Genomic DNA, 14,923 nt, shown 5'->3' with positions numbered 1-14,923 from the left:
TGCGCACGTTCATCACACTTCCAGCAGATCTCCCATGAGCCAAGATGGTGTCGAGATCCGTGCGGCCTCCTTCCGAGAGCGGCAGCAAGAGCTCATCTGCATATGCATGGCAAGGAAGGAGAGTACAGACACCTGCGTCATCAGCAGGCTTATGACGGGCTTCAGCGCCACAGAATGAAGGTACAGGGACAGCGGGTAGCCTTGTCGGGCCGACCGTTGAATCGGTAGCGCACCCGCCACACGCCCATTGACCTGAACCAACGAGAGCGCGCTGCTAAAGAGTCGCCGAAGAACGCTGATGAACCTGGTAGGGAAGCCCATCTGTTGTAAGACAGAATATAGGAAGAAATGAAAGCACCCTGTGAACCGCGCTGACAGAATCTACGATAATAATCGCCGCACGAACTCTGCAGAGCCTCTGCCAGCGCAATCACGTTACCACAGTCTCCGTTTGCTGTCTGGACATTAACTGTGCCACCTGGCATAGTTTGCGCGGTGGAGTGGCTCTGAGCACTATGGGACTTAACTTCTAAGGTCATCAGTCCCCTAGAACTTAGAACTACTTAAACCTAACTAACCTAAGGACATCACACACATCCATGCCCGAGGCAGGATTCGAACCTGCGACCGTAGCGGTCACGCGGTTCCAGACTGTAGCGCCTTTAACCGCTTGGCCACACCGGCCGGCGCGGTGGAGTGGACACGTGGTAAGAGGGGTCTGCAGCGCGCACTTATAACCGCGCAAATCTCTTGTAATCATTATTTAATAAGGTGATAGGGTGTCAGTAGCCCGTAGCAATTCTGGGCTTCGGTTTATGACCGGGAACAATAATTCCTTCGAAAAGACTGGCGGAATCGCAGCTGCAGACGTGATCGGTTCATTATACATCTTCATCCATCGTGTAGACATGAGACCATTAAACGTACGATAAAATTCAGTACGGAGTCTGTCGATGCCTGGTGACTTGCACAGCACATCCCTGAAGATAGCGGTATTGACTTCCTGGGAGTTGAAAGGTTCTATTAACGTAAACCCCTCCTCAGTCGTCAGGGTGCGTGGAACGTCCACGGCGATAGGATCGTAGTCCAGGACGGCTCCCATCATCGGCACGGTAGACTTGGCGATAATGTTCGACAAAGCTATCGACTACGTCCGCTTGGCAGGTGACCCACTGCGCACGATGATCTACGAGTTCGGTGACTAAGTTTCGTCTGCGACCGTGCACAATATGATACGTGGATGGACTCTCCCGCTACACTCCATCAGCCTGCGGGCACGCATCACAGCCCCCTGTAGATTCCGGCTAGTAACTGCTAATAGCTTCGCTTTAATTATGCTGCGTTCAGTTTGAACTTCCGGTTAAGGTGGCTGGCCATCAAGGTCGCGAAGGGCGCTTGAGTAGAAGTCCGTAGTGTGGCTGTGCCAAGCGGCTACCTCCAAGTTGGTCATCCCCCGGTAGCTGAATGGCCAGCGTGACGGATTGTCAATCCTCTGGGCCCCGGTTCGTTTCCCGGCTGGGTTGGGGAATTTTCTTCGCCCAGGGAATGGGTGTTGTGCCGTCCTCATAATCATCCTCATCGCCTGCAAGTCGCCGAAGTGGCGTCAAATTGAAAGACCGGCACCCGGCGAACGGTCTGCCCGACGGGGGGCCCTAGCCATACGAATAAATAAAACCTACCTGTTGTAAGTGATGAATGTGCGCCGGAGCATCGGTTTGGCGTATTTCAACCGCCAGTCCACGACGGATGCGTAGGATCGGAGACGCCATTCGCATCTTCTCCACGTGATAGTCATACATTGATGACAGTCACGTTCCTGCAGAAGCTGAGTGTTGTGTTTCCATGGTGCTCGACTCCTCAAAATCAACTGGCGGGGAACGTGCAATACACATATGTAGCCTACTCTCTGTAGTCAGAGAACCTGGCACGGTGTAAAATTCGGCTATTTATCTTTCCGGCTGCAGTTTAAGTCCCCCGCCCCCCCCCCCCTCCACCCCAAAGGGAAGATTTTGATGTCGATCTAAGAACGGTGGGGCAATCTCCTCCTTATAACATCGTGCTCTTTTACGCCGACGTCCAGTACCAGAAGGAGCATAGACATTAATGATACGCGTCGAGTGAATCATGAAAGCCATACCTATGGCCGATGGAAGATTCATGATGTGGTCAATCAGGATGCATTCGTGTACATAGACCGCCATTCCGCGGCCAAGAGCCATAGAGAGGCATAGAAGTCGTATACTGCTACCGCGGGTAGCGCAGCTAAATGCACCTCCTGTAACAGTGCAATGTCTAGTTCCGAAGCCCATGTCACTTCTTTCAGAAGACGTAAGATACGTCTTCTGAAAGAAGTGACATGGGCTTTGCAGACACTGTTGACATTCGGTGTCGCGATATGGTATGCGTGGAGCTGTGCCCTACTAGGGTGGGGGGCTGCGGGTCGCTGCTGTGAAGATGCGGGGGCACTAGGCTGCAGTCGAGCGGAATGGCCGCGCTGTTTGAGGCGCCATGTCACGGATTGCGCTTCCCCTCCCGCTGGATGTTCGAGTCCCCCCTTGGGCATACTTGTGTGTCGTTCTTAGCATAATTTAGTTTAAGTAGTGTGTAAGTCTAGGGACCGATGACCTCAGCAGCTTGGTCCCTTAGGAATTCACACACCAGGCAGTAGGACCTGCCGGTGCCACTCGCACGGCGGCGAATTTGACATCAGCAGGTCGCCCCCCCCCTCTCCTCCCCCCTCCCCCCCTGACAGTGGTGACTCCTGTACGGCAGCTGATGTTTCTTCAAACTCGTGCAGCCCGGTAGCTGAGTGGTCAGCGCGACGGACTCTCATGCTAAGGGGCCCAGGTTCGATTCCCATCTGGGTCGGAGATTTCCTCCGCTCAGGGACTGGGTGTTGTCCTAATCATCATCATCTCATCCTCATCGACACGCAAGTCGCCGAAGTGGCGTCAACTCAAAAGACATGCACCGGGCGAACGGTCTACCCGACGGGAGGCTCTAGCCACACGAATGGCTGCCGACACTACCAGATCGGCTGGTGTCGTTCCTTCTTCGCTAGGGGTTTCAGAAGTAGGAACATTCCGTTCCGTCAATGCGAGAACCACTGAGGGCCACCGATCCGCAGATGCACTGATGACTCCGTCGTTCACGGTCTCAGACGCTGAAACGTTGATTTCTTCAACAGGCAGTGTATCATTTGGAGAGGGCGAAAAGTACGGTTTTGACGTCGTACGGCGCCTCCTTTTGCGTCCTTTAGGCGAGCGTTGTTTACGCAATCGTTCTTCTATGTCCGAAGACGAGAGGGAGTCGCGCTGTCGGGACATCCAAAGTCTACTATGGACACACGTTCGACATCAGCGTCGGTCACGGGCGCAGCCGGAGCAACCACCGGAACTGAGGACATGGCTGAAGTCACGTAGTCAGTCAACTCGTGCGCAACTGGTTCAGGAAGGAGAGTAAGACTATCCATCAGTTGTTCATTCGATTTCGAGAGCTGCCGGTCGGCCGGTGGTGACTTGAGCGTCGTTCTATACGTGATAGGAAGTACTGTAGTTGGTAACTACGTTATCGGTCGCTGCAGACGTTCAGATCTTCTGTGACCCTCTTTTTCACACCCAGAACAAGTACGCGGCTGTCCGTCGTACATGATTACGGCCCAACATCAGCTGATGGTCAGATAAAACTGAACACGGCTGCGGAGATCAATTGTGAACTGACGCATCCCGTTAAGAACAGGGCATGTGCCCGCAAGTGGCCCCAGCGTTCTGCCTTATGATCATGAACAGCGACGTATGGCCGGAAAGCCGCTATGACGTCCTCTGCAGGTATGAAATGGCAGTTCGAACACGCGAATAATTCTAACGCCTAATCCTGCATTTTCGACATTGGCCACGCCGACGTTGCCGTCAGCTTGACAGAAACTGTGTCCCTGTTTGGTCGCGTTCAAAACGCGTTTGCACCCAGCGTCATTCATCACTTTAACGTAAACGATGTTGCTGAGACCCGAGACGTGGATGTCCAGAAGTTCCGATGGCGGGACCTCCTCCTCCTCACGAAGGAAACATTCCATATCTAAGGCTTTCGGTCGTGCATATTCCGGGCTAAAGTTGAAACGTGATTTCGATTTCCGGAACTTATTTACCATGATGACAGTGGGCGTGCCCGCGCGTAGGCTAAGTCGTGACGTAAATAAACACGAACTTACACGGTCCGCAGACGGAAGCATGGCACGTCCACTCTCGGCGGCCGCTAAATCGAGACTATGCCACTTGACCACCATCAACTCCAGCGTCCGGCACCCACGCACAGTTACATATTAGTTTCTCTTGCGATTTTCTCGGAATTGCACTTTATTACTTGCACATTATGCGTTTTAAAGGCTACTAAAGGTGTACAAAGTTTGAAGTAAATCCGTGATCCCAACCTCGGGGCCTGCCTTTGTAAGAGACCGGGATATTTTCAGTTTGCAAGTCATAGATGTTATCTACTATTTTTGTTGCTGATTTTCACATAGACATAGAATCAGGAATTGCAAAAAAATTGCTGGAGCTACATCTGTGGAATACTTCAGTCTTCCTAGAAAGACGGTGATTCTGTGGAAGAATGAGATCTATTTTGATAATTGATGTTTCATGGATTCTCTGAATGGGGAGCAGAAAATTTACACCTTCATAATCATTTACAGAGTGTGTAAGTAGGCTGTTTAGGTTTTTATATTGGTAACGCCACGTAGCACTCTGTATGAAAATCACTGGCTGTGCTGTGTGCAGTCTGTGGCTGGTTGGCATTGTTGGAATATTCGCTATTGTAGTGTTGGGCAGCTGGATGTGAACAGCGCGTAGCGTTGCGCAGTTGGTGGTGAGCCGCCAGCAGTGGTGGATGTGGGGAGAGAGATGGCAGAATTTTGAGAGCCGACGATTTGGACGTGTATCAATCAGAAAGAGTAAATTTGTAATATTGGATATCATGAACTGATATATATATATATATATATATATATATATATATATATATATATATATATATATATATATATAATGACTTTTGAACATTATTAAGGTAAATACATTGTTTGTTCCCTATCAGAATCTTTCATTTGATAACTATGCCTATCAGTAGTTAGTGACTTCAGTAGTTAGAATCTTTCATTTAGCTGGCAGTATTGGCGCTCGCTGTATTGTAGTAGTTCGAATAACGAAGATTTTTGTGAGGTAAGTGATTCATGAAAGGTATAGGTTATTGTTAGTCAGGGCCATTCTTTTGTAGGTATTATTTAAAGTCAGATTGCGTTGTGCTAAAAATATTGTGTGTCAGTTTATTGTTGATCTGAATAAGTAAAGAGAGAAATATCTGTGCACGTTCAGTTTAGCTCAGCTGTTTGAAAATCAAATAACGTAAGGGGTTTATCAGCACAGTCATTCATAAATTTTTCTAAGGGGAGGTTTCAAGTGAAACTATCAGCACCAATGAAGTAAAAATCTGGTAAATTATTATACTACTCTCTCTTCATTTTAAGTGCATACTGACAAGATCCTTCTCTTGATTGAGAATTATACTCATTGCTAAATAGCACATAATGATGGAGTAGTTGCTTTCAGAAACTACAGACAGCTTTTGTAAAAAATTTCATAACTTACGATGATAGTATACATCTGATGGAAATTCAACGCAATTCATCTTTAAGCACTATAGATGTAGAGTCATGCAATTACCAAATGCTCAGTAAATGGAAATCTGTTTATAAACAACCTGTCAATTGCTCTCTTGGTCAATTGCACTGTTGGTACATACAGCTATTACCAAAGTTCGAAATTGACCCAATTTATCATAAGTGTATCTAGATGCACATTTAATACAATTGATCTAACTAGTTGCCCTCCGATTTTGTTGAGAAAAGTGTCTTAGCCAGTTAGATTCTTAGGGTAGCCTTCCTGCCAAATATGGTGTAGCGCTCTGGATGTGTTTATAGTTTCGTAATAGGACAGTGTTAATTTATATGAAATGACTCTCCGTTAAATGGAAATGAAATAAAATTTCAAGGGGCTTCACCTGTCATTTTACTAGCGTAGAGTTTGTTGTCCACAATCTATGTTACTTTGGGAAGACTGCTACTGTTCATTTTTGTGATATGATCATAATTCACTGTAATTTGTTTTGCATTTAATTTTTATAAGAAGTTCCTCTTCTGCAAAATGTGTATTCTTCTTACAGTAATATAAACAATGATAGAGTATCATTTTTTGGTGGTTTAATAATATTTTCAAGCTCTAGAAGAAAGAAATACATAGAATGGGTTAATAACTGGTTCAGTTAAGCTTAATATTTTCGGTCTTAGACAAGTAACATTTATGTGTTAGTCATAATCATAGCTTTTTTTATACTCCGAAACTACTGATTCTTCGTGTAACTTAATTTGAACGGTCGTGTAGCCCAAGTTTTTAGATAATTTATTTATTTGCAAACTGTCATACACTTTAATAGTGTTTGAAAACTCTTAGCGTTGTTTCACGTTCAAATAGCTTCGAATTTATTGGTTGAAAATAGAAATTAGATATTATTATCGCTTGTATCTTTCTTAGTGATGTATTTATGTTCTGACAGGTGATTGTTGCAATCCAGGCACCATTGAAGTCTTAGTTTTGTCAACGTTACCAAAATTTTCTCCATGCGAGCTAACAGAGCAATTTGTCTGTACGACTCGGCTAAAATCTTTACAGAGTTATGAGGCACCAGTCTGTGTAGTTCCTTCTTGAGTTAGCTCCTACGTGCATCATATCTCATTAAATATGTTTGGGAAAAGTCTGTGATGATTGCCTTTACTAGAATATTAGTAATTTCCTAGCGGATGTTGTCAATACCTTCAGACATATTCAAATTTTAATTAATAGTTTTGAGTATTTCCCACTCTGTGGAGAACAGAGGAGAAAATGATCGTTTCTTATATTATAGTTGGTAGAGAATATTAATTACTTGATACAGCTACGTTACCTATGAAAGCTTTTCGTCCTGAATAATAGGCCAAATACGTTTTTTGCAACGAAATATGCAAATTTATTTGCACCGCTTTGTCACATGTCAAATGTTGTTAAAAATAATTTTTTCCAGAATCACTTCCTTTCGTTTTTGTAATCTCAGCAATAAGCTGCATGTTATTCAAGTAACTGCTTAATTTTCATGTTTTTTCTTTCGCTGCTAGACTTCATTGAACTTACAACTCTTCAGTGATCCTCATTCCACCAAATACACTATGTGATCAAAAGTATCCGGACAACCCCAAAAACATATGTTTCTCATGTTAGGTTCATTGTGCTGCCACCTACTGCCAGGTACTCCATATCAGCGACCTCAGTGGTCATTAGACATCATGAGAGAGCAGAATGGGGCGCTCAGCGTAACTCACGGTCTTCGAACGTGCTCAGGTGATTAAGTGTTACTTGTGTCATGCGTCTGTACGCGAGGTTTCCACACTCCTAAACATCCCTAGGTCCATTGTTTCCGATGTGATAGTGAAGCGGAAACGTGAAGGGACACCTACAGTACAAAAGCTTACAGACCGACCTCTACTGCCAGAGACCGCCTACAGTTGAAGATGGTCGTAATGTGTAATAGGCAGACATCTGTCCAGACCATTACACAGGTATTCCAAACTGCATGAGGATCCATTGCAAGTACTATGACAGTTAGGCGGGAGGTGAGTGAACTTGAGTTTCATGGTCGAGCGGCTGTTCATAAGCTACACATCACGCCGGTAAATGCGAAATGACGCCTCGCTTGGTGTAAGGAGCGTAAACATTGGATGTTTGAACGGTGGAAAAACGTTGTGAGGAGTGACGAATCACGGTACACAATGAGGCGATCCGCTGGCAGGGTGTGTGCATGGCGAATACCCGATGAACCTCATCTGCCAGCGTATGTAGTGCCAACAATAAAATCAGGAGGTGGTGGTGTTATGGTGTGGTGTTTTTCATAGAGGGGCTTGCACCCCTTGTTATTTTGCGTGACACTATCACAAAACAGGCTTACTTAGATGTTTTAAGCGCCTTTTTGCTTCCCACTCTTGAAGAGCAATTCGGGGATCTCGACTGCACGTTTCAACACGATCGAGCACCTGTTCACAATGCACGGCCTGTGGCGGAGTGGTTACACTACAATAACATCCCTGTAATTGACTCGCCTGCACAGAGTCCTGACCTGAATACTATAGAACACCTTTGGGATGCTTTGGAACGCCAACTTCGTTCCAGGCCTCACCGACATCGATACCTCTCCTCAGTGCAGCACTCTGTGAAGATTGGGCTGCCCTTCCCCAAGAATTCTTCCATCAATTGGCTGAAAGTATGTCTGCGAGAGTGGAAGCTGTCATCATGGCTTAGGGTGAGCCAATACCGTACTGAATTCCAACATTACCGATGGAGGGTGCCATCAACTTGTAAGTCATTTTCATCCTCGTGTCCGGATACTTTTGATCACATAGTGTATATGGGATATCTAACTGTTTTGTTTTCTGCATTATGCGGTAGCAAAATGTTCAGCTTTGCTTATTACACTCACAAGGGAACCTCCCCATCGCACCCCCCTCAGATTTAGTTATAAGTTGGCACAGTGGATAAGCCTTGAAAAACTGAACACAGATCAATTGAGAAAACAGGAAGAAGTTTTGTGGAACTGTGAAAAAATAAGCAAATTATACAAACTGAGTAGTTCATGCGAAGATATGCAATATCAAGGACATTAGGAACGCAGGAGCGCTATGGTCTCATGGTAACGTAAGCAGCTGCGGAACGAAAGGTCCTTGGTTCAAATCTTCTATCGAGTGAAAATTTTAATTTTTTTATTTTCAGTTTATGTGACAAACTCTTATGTTTTCATCACTTTTTTGGGGAGTGATTATCACATCCACAAGAAAACCTAAATCGGGCAAGGTAGAAGAATCTTTTTACCCATTCGCCAAGTGTACAAGTTAGGTGGGTCGACAACATATTCCTGTCATGTGACGCACATGCCGTCACCAGTGTCGTATAGAATATATCAGACATGTTTTCCTGTGGAGGAATCGGTTGACCTATGACCTTGCGATCAAATGTTTTCGGTTCCCATTGGGGAGCCACGTCCTTTCCTCTACTAATCGCACGGTTTTGCGATGCGGTCGCAAAACAAGACACTAAACTTATTACAGTGAACAGAGACGTCAGTGAACGAACGGACAGGTAATAACTATGCAAAAGTAAAGAAAGTAAAATCTTCACTCGAGGGAAGACTTGAACCAAGGACCTCTCGTTCTGGCAGCTGCTCACGCTACCACGGGACCACGGCGCTCCTGAGCTCACGTTCTCCTTGATGTTGCCTATGTGGGACATGCACTACTCAGTTTGTATATTTTGCTTATTTTTTCACAGTTCCACACAACTTCTTCCTGTTTTCTCAATTGATCTGTGTTCAGTTTATCAAGGCCTATCCACTGTGCCAACTTATAACTAAATCTGAGGGGGGTGCGATGGGGAGGTTCCCTTGTCAGTAGCAAATAAAATTTTTAATAGCATAAATTTCATCCCTCTACACAGTATTTAGTCGCAGCTCAACTGTGCTGACACCAATAGGATTTTTGCGATTTTCTGTTGCTTGCCGTAATGATACAGTACTATATTTTATCAGAGAGTGTTGTAAGTTTATTTTAGTTGGGAAGTGATCCGATCCGAATGTATCCGTTAACTTGCACTTCCTTGACCCTTCTGCGGAATGACGTGCAGTGTACTGCTGGAGCCATTTTTAGTAAGGTACCACAAGAATTCAAAAATCTTAGCAGTAATCCACGCGCTTTCATATCCAAACTAATGAGTTTCCTCATGGGTCACTCTTTCTATTCTGTGGAGGAACTCATTGGAAAATTGATTCCTGCAATTGTTCATTGCGGTTATATAAATTTACGGCTTCTCGTTCTTTGGATTCATAGATATTTTATTTTATCTATTATTACTTTTCTATTGTAATGTAATGCACTGACTCATTCCATGACATTGGAGATTTGGTCATCAGTTTAGTTCTATGGAATCAGACGTGTGAAACAGAATAAATAAAAAATCATGCAACCTTATATTATGTCACTGTCAACCATTTCCATTCGTTTGATTGATTCCTATTTTATTCTACTTATGTTTTTCATTTTGTCTGACTGGCGACCACGTCTATTTTCCTGATATTTAACTGCCACCCAGTGCTCCTTCATTCGCTTCCGCCTTCCCTGTCTTCATCTACAAATTTTTCCTAGAAACCTTTGTGCGTTCGTAATTTTTGCTTAAGCGCACCACGCTCCTAGATATCTTTAGGAAAAATTACGACTTCTTTAACCATATCCCTTTGTCAATAAAATTCTTCAGGGTATCAGACCGCATCGTCATAATTTAAAATGCGCCAACGTTTCGGCCAGCGTTGCAGCTAGCCTTCATCAGGGCCTTACGTTAACGTAAGGCCCTGATGAAGGCTAGCTGCAACGCTGGCCGAAACGTTGGCGCATTTTAAATTATGACGATGCGGTCTGATACCCTGAAGAATTTTATTGAAGAAGACAACGGCCGCGGAAGCCTACGCTTACACATATCCCTTTGGTTTTCTGATCTTCAGAGCAGGTTAATATCCTATTAAATTTCCTTCCTAGGCTCAGTCATGTCACGTGGCCATAAAATTCAATAATTTTTTTTAATCGTTTCACTTTCTCCACGTGTTGATATAAGTCGTAATTGTGGTGCTTTCCATACTTGCAGTTTTCTTTGATGGGACCCACGATTTTTCTCGAAATGATTCTTTCTTCGACCTCAGTCATCTCCATTAGACCTTTCTAATCTCTGCTGGATATAAAGCCTCTGATATAGTCATGATGGAGCAGTATGTAACTTTGGGGCTTAAGGATACTGATCGCTTATTGTTAAGGCCTTAAGTTAGTTGGTAGACCATTTCCATTTCATTAATGGGTGCTGCGAAGGCGTCTGTTAAGGCAGATTCTATCCATTCATCTAGTTATTTAATCTTTCTGCCTGCTTAACTTTAGCTAGCCTGTCCTCCATTTCTCTTAGTGCTGTCTGTTAGTGCTGATTTTATGTTTGTCGTAATTTTTGTCTTCTCAAAGGTGATTTGAAGCGCGCCCTTTGCTGACTGTGTCTTCATTTGGTTACGTTATCTTGCTGCCTTTTATTTATGGATCTGGATCATCCACATAGGCTAGACAGTCGAGTGTAAAGCTCATATACCTGTATCTTAGCCTTTATCCCATATTTTGTCCTGAATTATTCATTTTTTCCGCCATTGTCGGATGACTTTTGTAAAATGCAACTAAATAGCAGAGGCGACAGTTCACCTCCTTGTCTCACTCCTGTGCTGATTTCAAAGACATTAGACATCTCTCCTCTGAACATCACTGTGGAGGTGGTTCTGGTTAGATTTTCTTGAATTATCACTTTTATTTTACTATCTAAGCAAAACTCTTCAGGGATTTGAAGTAGGATGGTTCAATCAATTGATTCTTATGCCATCGACTAAGTTCATCACGAATTGCCTATTCCTGAGTTTCTGGTAAGAAAGGATGGACTTACAAAGTGCTCAGCAAATGATCATCCATTCCTGAAACCCTCTTGGTAGTCCCCCCATCTTCGATCTATTGGTTGTTTCGTTGTATTCTGTAGAGATTTTTAAAGGGTCTCGTTAGATGTTGACAGGAGAATGACGCCACGGTAGTTGTTCCCGTCTGTTACGCCCCATTTCTTATTTAGAGGATATGTTACGGCAGAGATCCATTCACTTGGACGTTTTTCGTTTTCCCAAATCTCTTGAATAATTGCAACAATTTTATCGATTTCCTGAACCACTGCATGCTTCCACATTTCAGCCGTCATCTGATTTTCACCCGGTACCTTATTGTCCTTCAGTGCTTGGATAATCTCATTGATCTCTCCCTTCGTAGGTGGAGACGAATCTGGATGAATGTTTGGATTGTTTTCATAAACAATGCTGTGTCTGGGCCCTCACGATTCTGTAAACATTCAACATAACTTGCTAGAATCTCGCAGTTATCTTCATCACTATGTTTAGTACCCCTTTGGAATCTTTGAAATATAGGCTATGGCGTTGTATTTTTTCAGATTGGGCTTCACGGTTTTAGAGAAGTTCACGTGTTGTTTTTTTGGAAGCCTTGCTCACTCTTTACCAACAGATTATGAAACGCCCGCATCACCCCGCAGATGGGATTTGATGTAAATCATCTCGCGTTTAGGGAGTTAACCTTGGTCGCTTCATTTCTCTGTAAGTTCCATTTCAGCCAAACAACATTTTGTTGCTGCATCGCATTCTTTGTCCTGCCAAGCATGCTTTCTTCATTTCACAAGTGGAGAGTCTTCTTAGATGCTAAGACAATAGCGTCTTACTGTTGTTTCCAGTTCTCCGGATTTAAAATTTTCAACTTGTGGGTGAATTCTTACTTACTCCCTAGCTTGACTCCGTCGAACTTATAATTTTTTATGGGAGTAACCTACTAGGTAAAACTTGGAATTAGTCTAACTTAGGTATTAGAAAGGTAGTAATCCGCGTCTAGGTTGGCATTTCTCAGAACCTTAACGTTCTGAATCTGTCGTTCCGCTTTCCGTGAAATGGCGACATGGACATGGTCATTTTCGAATTCACCGAGGCTGGACTCGTCCAGGTATTTTGTTTTCTGGGCAGGCATTTGAAAGCAAATGACTTTGGAACCAGACTGAATGCTATGCGTAACTCCATTGCGGTTGGTTCTCCTGTAAAATGGGTACTTTCCAGTAACTTTCTAATATTTTCTTTTCTCGTCAAACTGGGCGTTGAAATCCCTCAGCAGAATGATGGTGTGTTAGTCGGGTATCTACGATAGCATGTCTTCCAGCTGCTTCCATTATGCATCTAGATTGTTTTTATCCGCCTGATTGACTGGCGTATGTAAGTTCACGGTGTGTTAACAATATTTATTCACCGGAAAGACATAGTAAGCCTCTCCTGTTAGGACAGGGGAAGCTCATCATCGCTCTCAACATCTTACTTATTACAATAAATCCAGTGACTAGCTATGAGATGGTTTTTATTACATGTTTACCAGTCACGGCTTCGAAGATTCTACAACATTGTGACTCAAAACAACGTTCATCGGACAATGTTTCCTGAATTGCCGCGATCAGTGTCTGATATCGTGACAAGACATCAATGACTTACATCATTTTGTCGGCCTTAAGGAGGGAGCTTGTGTTGAAAGTAGCAAAATAGTTCCGGCATTTGTGTCTGGAGTCCCCGATATCTTCGAGCATGTACCACCTCTCCCCTGCTGCGACAGCTTGGTAGGTTCATTGTGATTTCTGTTTCATTGTAGTTCTCCATTCCATATCTATTTCAGTTAGTGGCCTACATGTTTAACTTTAGGAGTAGACTGTATTCCTTATAATGTGTACCATATCAGTCTATTGCACTACACAATTTGCTCATACAGACAATAGCGTTGCAACGCATGTATATCTTTTTCGCTGTTTTTTTTTTCTGGGACTAATTTAACTTACATACGTTTTTTTTATTTGTGCTTCAAAGTATAGCTGATGTGTCTTTTCTTTATGCTTTGTCTTTTCATTGGTCTAAAGTTGCCTTCATATTGCGTTAATGAACATGCTTTCTGTGACTACTAGTGACACATTGTCCCATCCGGTAACGTACGAGATACCTGACTGACATCTCCTGTAGTGGTGGACCCGGACGGAAACTGTGAGAACTATTACTACTATCGTGGGAGAATGTCGTAAATAATATTATTCAACCAGAAATCCAATGTCGAACATAATGTGGCACACAACGTTATTAATGCATGTGCTTCATTTCTCTGATATTTCAACCAAGTATCGCTTAGTGATACTACATTTCTCGGCAAAACTTGAGGACGAGATACACTGAAGGGCCAAAGAAAATAGTGCAGCTGCACGCAGGAGTGCCGCAACACGACGTGGCATGGACTCGACTAATATCTGAAGTAGTGTTGGAGGGAACTGATACCATGAATCCTGCAGGGCTGTCTATAAATCCGTAAGAGTACCAGGGGGTGGAGATCTCTTCTGAACAGCACGTTGCAAGGCATCCCAGACATGCTCAATAATGTTTTATGTTTGGGTAGTTTGGTGGCCAGCGGATGTGTTTAAACTAAGAAGAATGTTCCTCGAGCCACTCTGTAGCAATTATGGACGCATGGGGTGTCGCATTGTCCTACTGGAATTTCAAAACTCCGTCGGAATGCATAATGGACATGAATGGATGCAGGTGATCAGACAGGATGCTTAGGTACATTTCATCTGTCAGAGTCTTATCTAAACGTATCAGGGGTTCCATATCACTCCAACTGCACACGCCCACACCATTACAGAGCCTCCATCAGCTTGAAAAGTCCCTGCTGACATGCAGCGTCCATGGGTCCATGAGGTTGTCTCAATACCCGTACACCACCATCCGCTCTATTCAATTTGAAACGAGGCTCATCCGACCAAGCAAGATGTTTCCAGTCATCAATAGTCCAGTATGGGGGTTGACGGTTCCAGCCGAGGCGTAAAACTTCGAGTCGTGCAGCTGTCAAGGGTACATGAGTGGGCCTTCGGCTCCGAAAGCCCATATCGATGATATCTCGTTGAATGGTTCGGACGCTGACACTTTTTGATGGCCCAGCATTAAAATATGCAGCAATTTGCAGAAGTGTTGCACTTCTGTCACGTTGAACGATTCTCTTCAGTCGAAGTTGGTCCCGTTCTTGCAGGATCTTTTTCCGTCTGCAGCAGTGTCGGAAATTTGATGTGTTACCGGATTCCTGATATTCACTGTATACTCATGATATGATCGTGGGGAAAATTACCACTACATCGCTACATCGGAGACGCTGTATCCCATC

Source organism: Schistocerca nitens, chromosome 1 (assembly GCF_023898315.1).
Source record: "Schistocerca nitens isolate TAMUIC-IGC-003100 chromosome 1, iqSchNite1.1, whole genome shotgun sequence".
Classification (NCBI taxonomy): domain Eukaryota; kingdom Metazoa; phylum Arthropoda; class Insecta; order Orthoptera; family Acrididae; genus Schistocerca; species Schistocerca nitens.
This window is presented reverse-complemented; position numbering follows the sequence as displayed.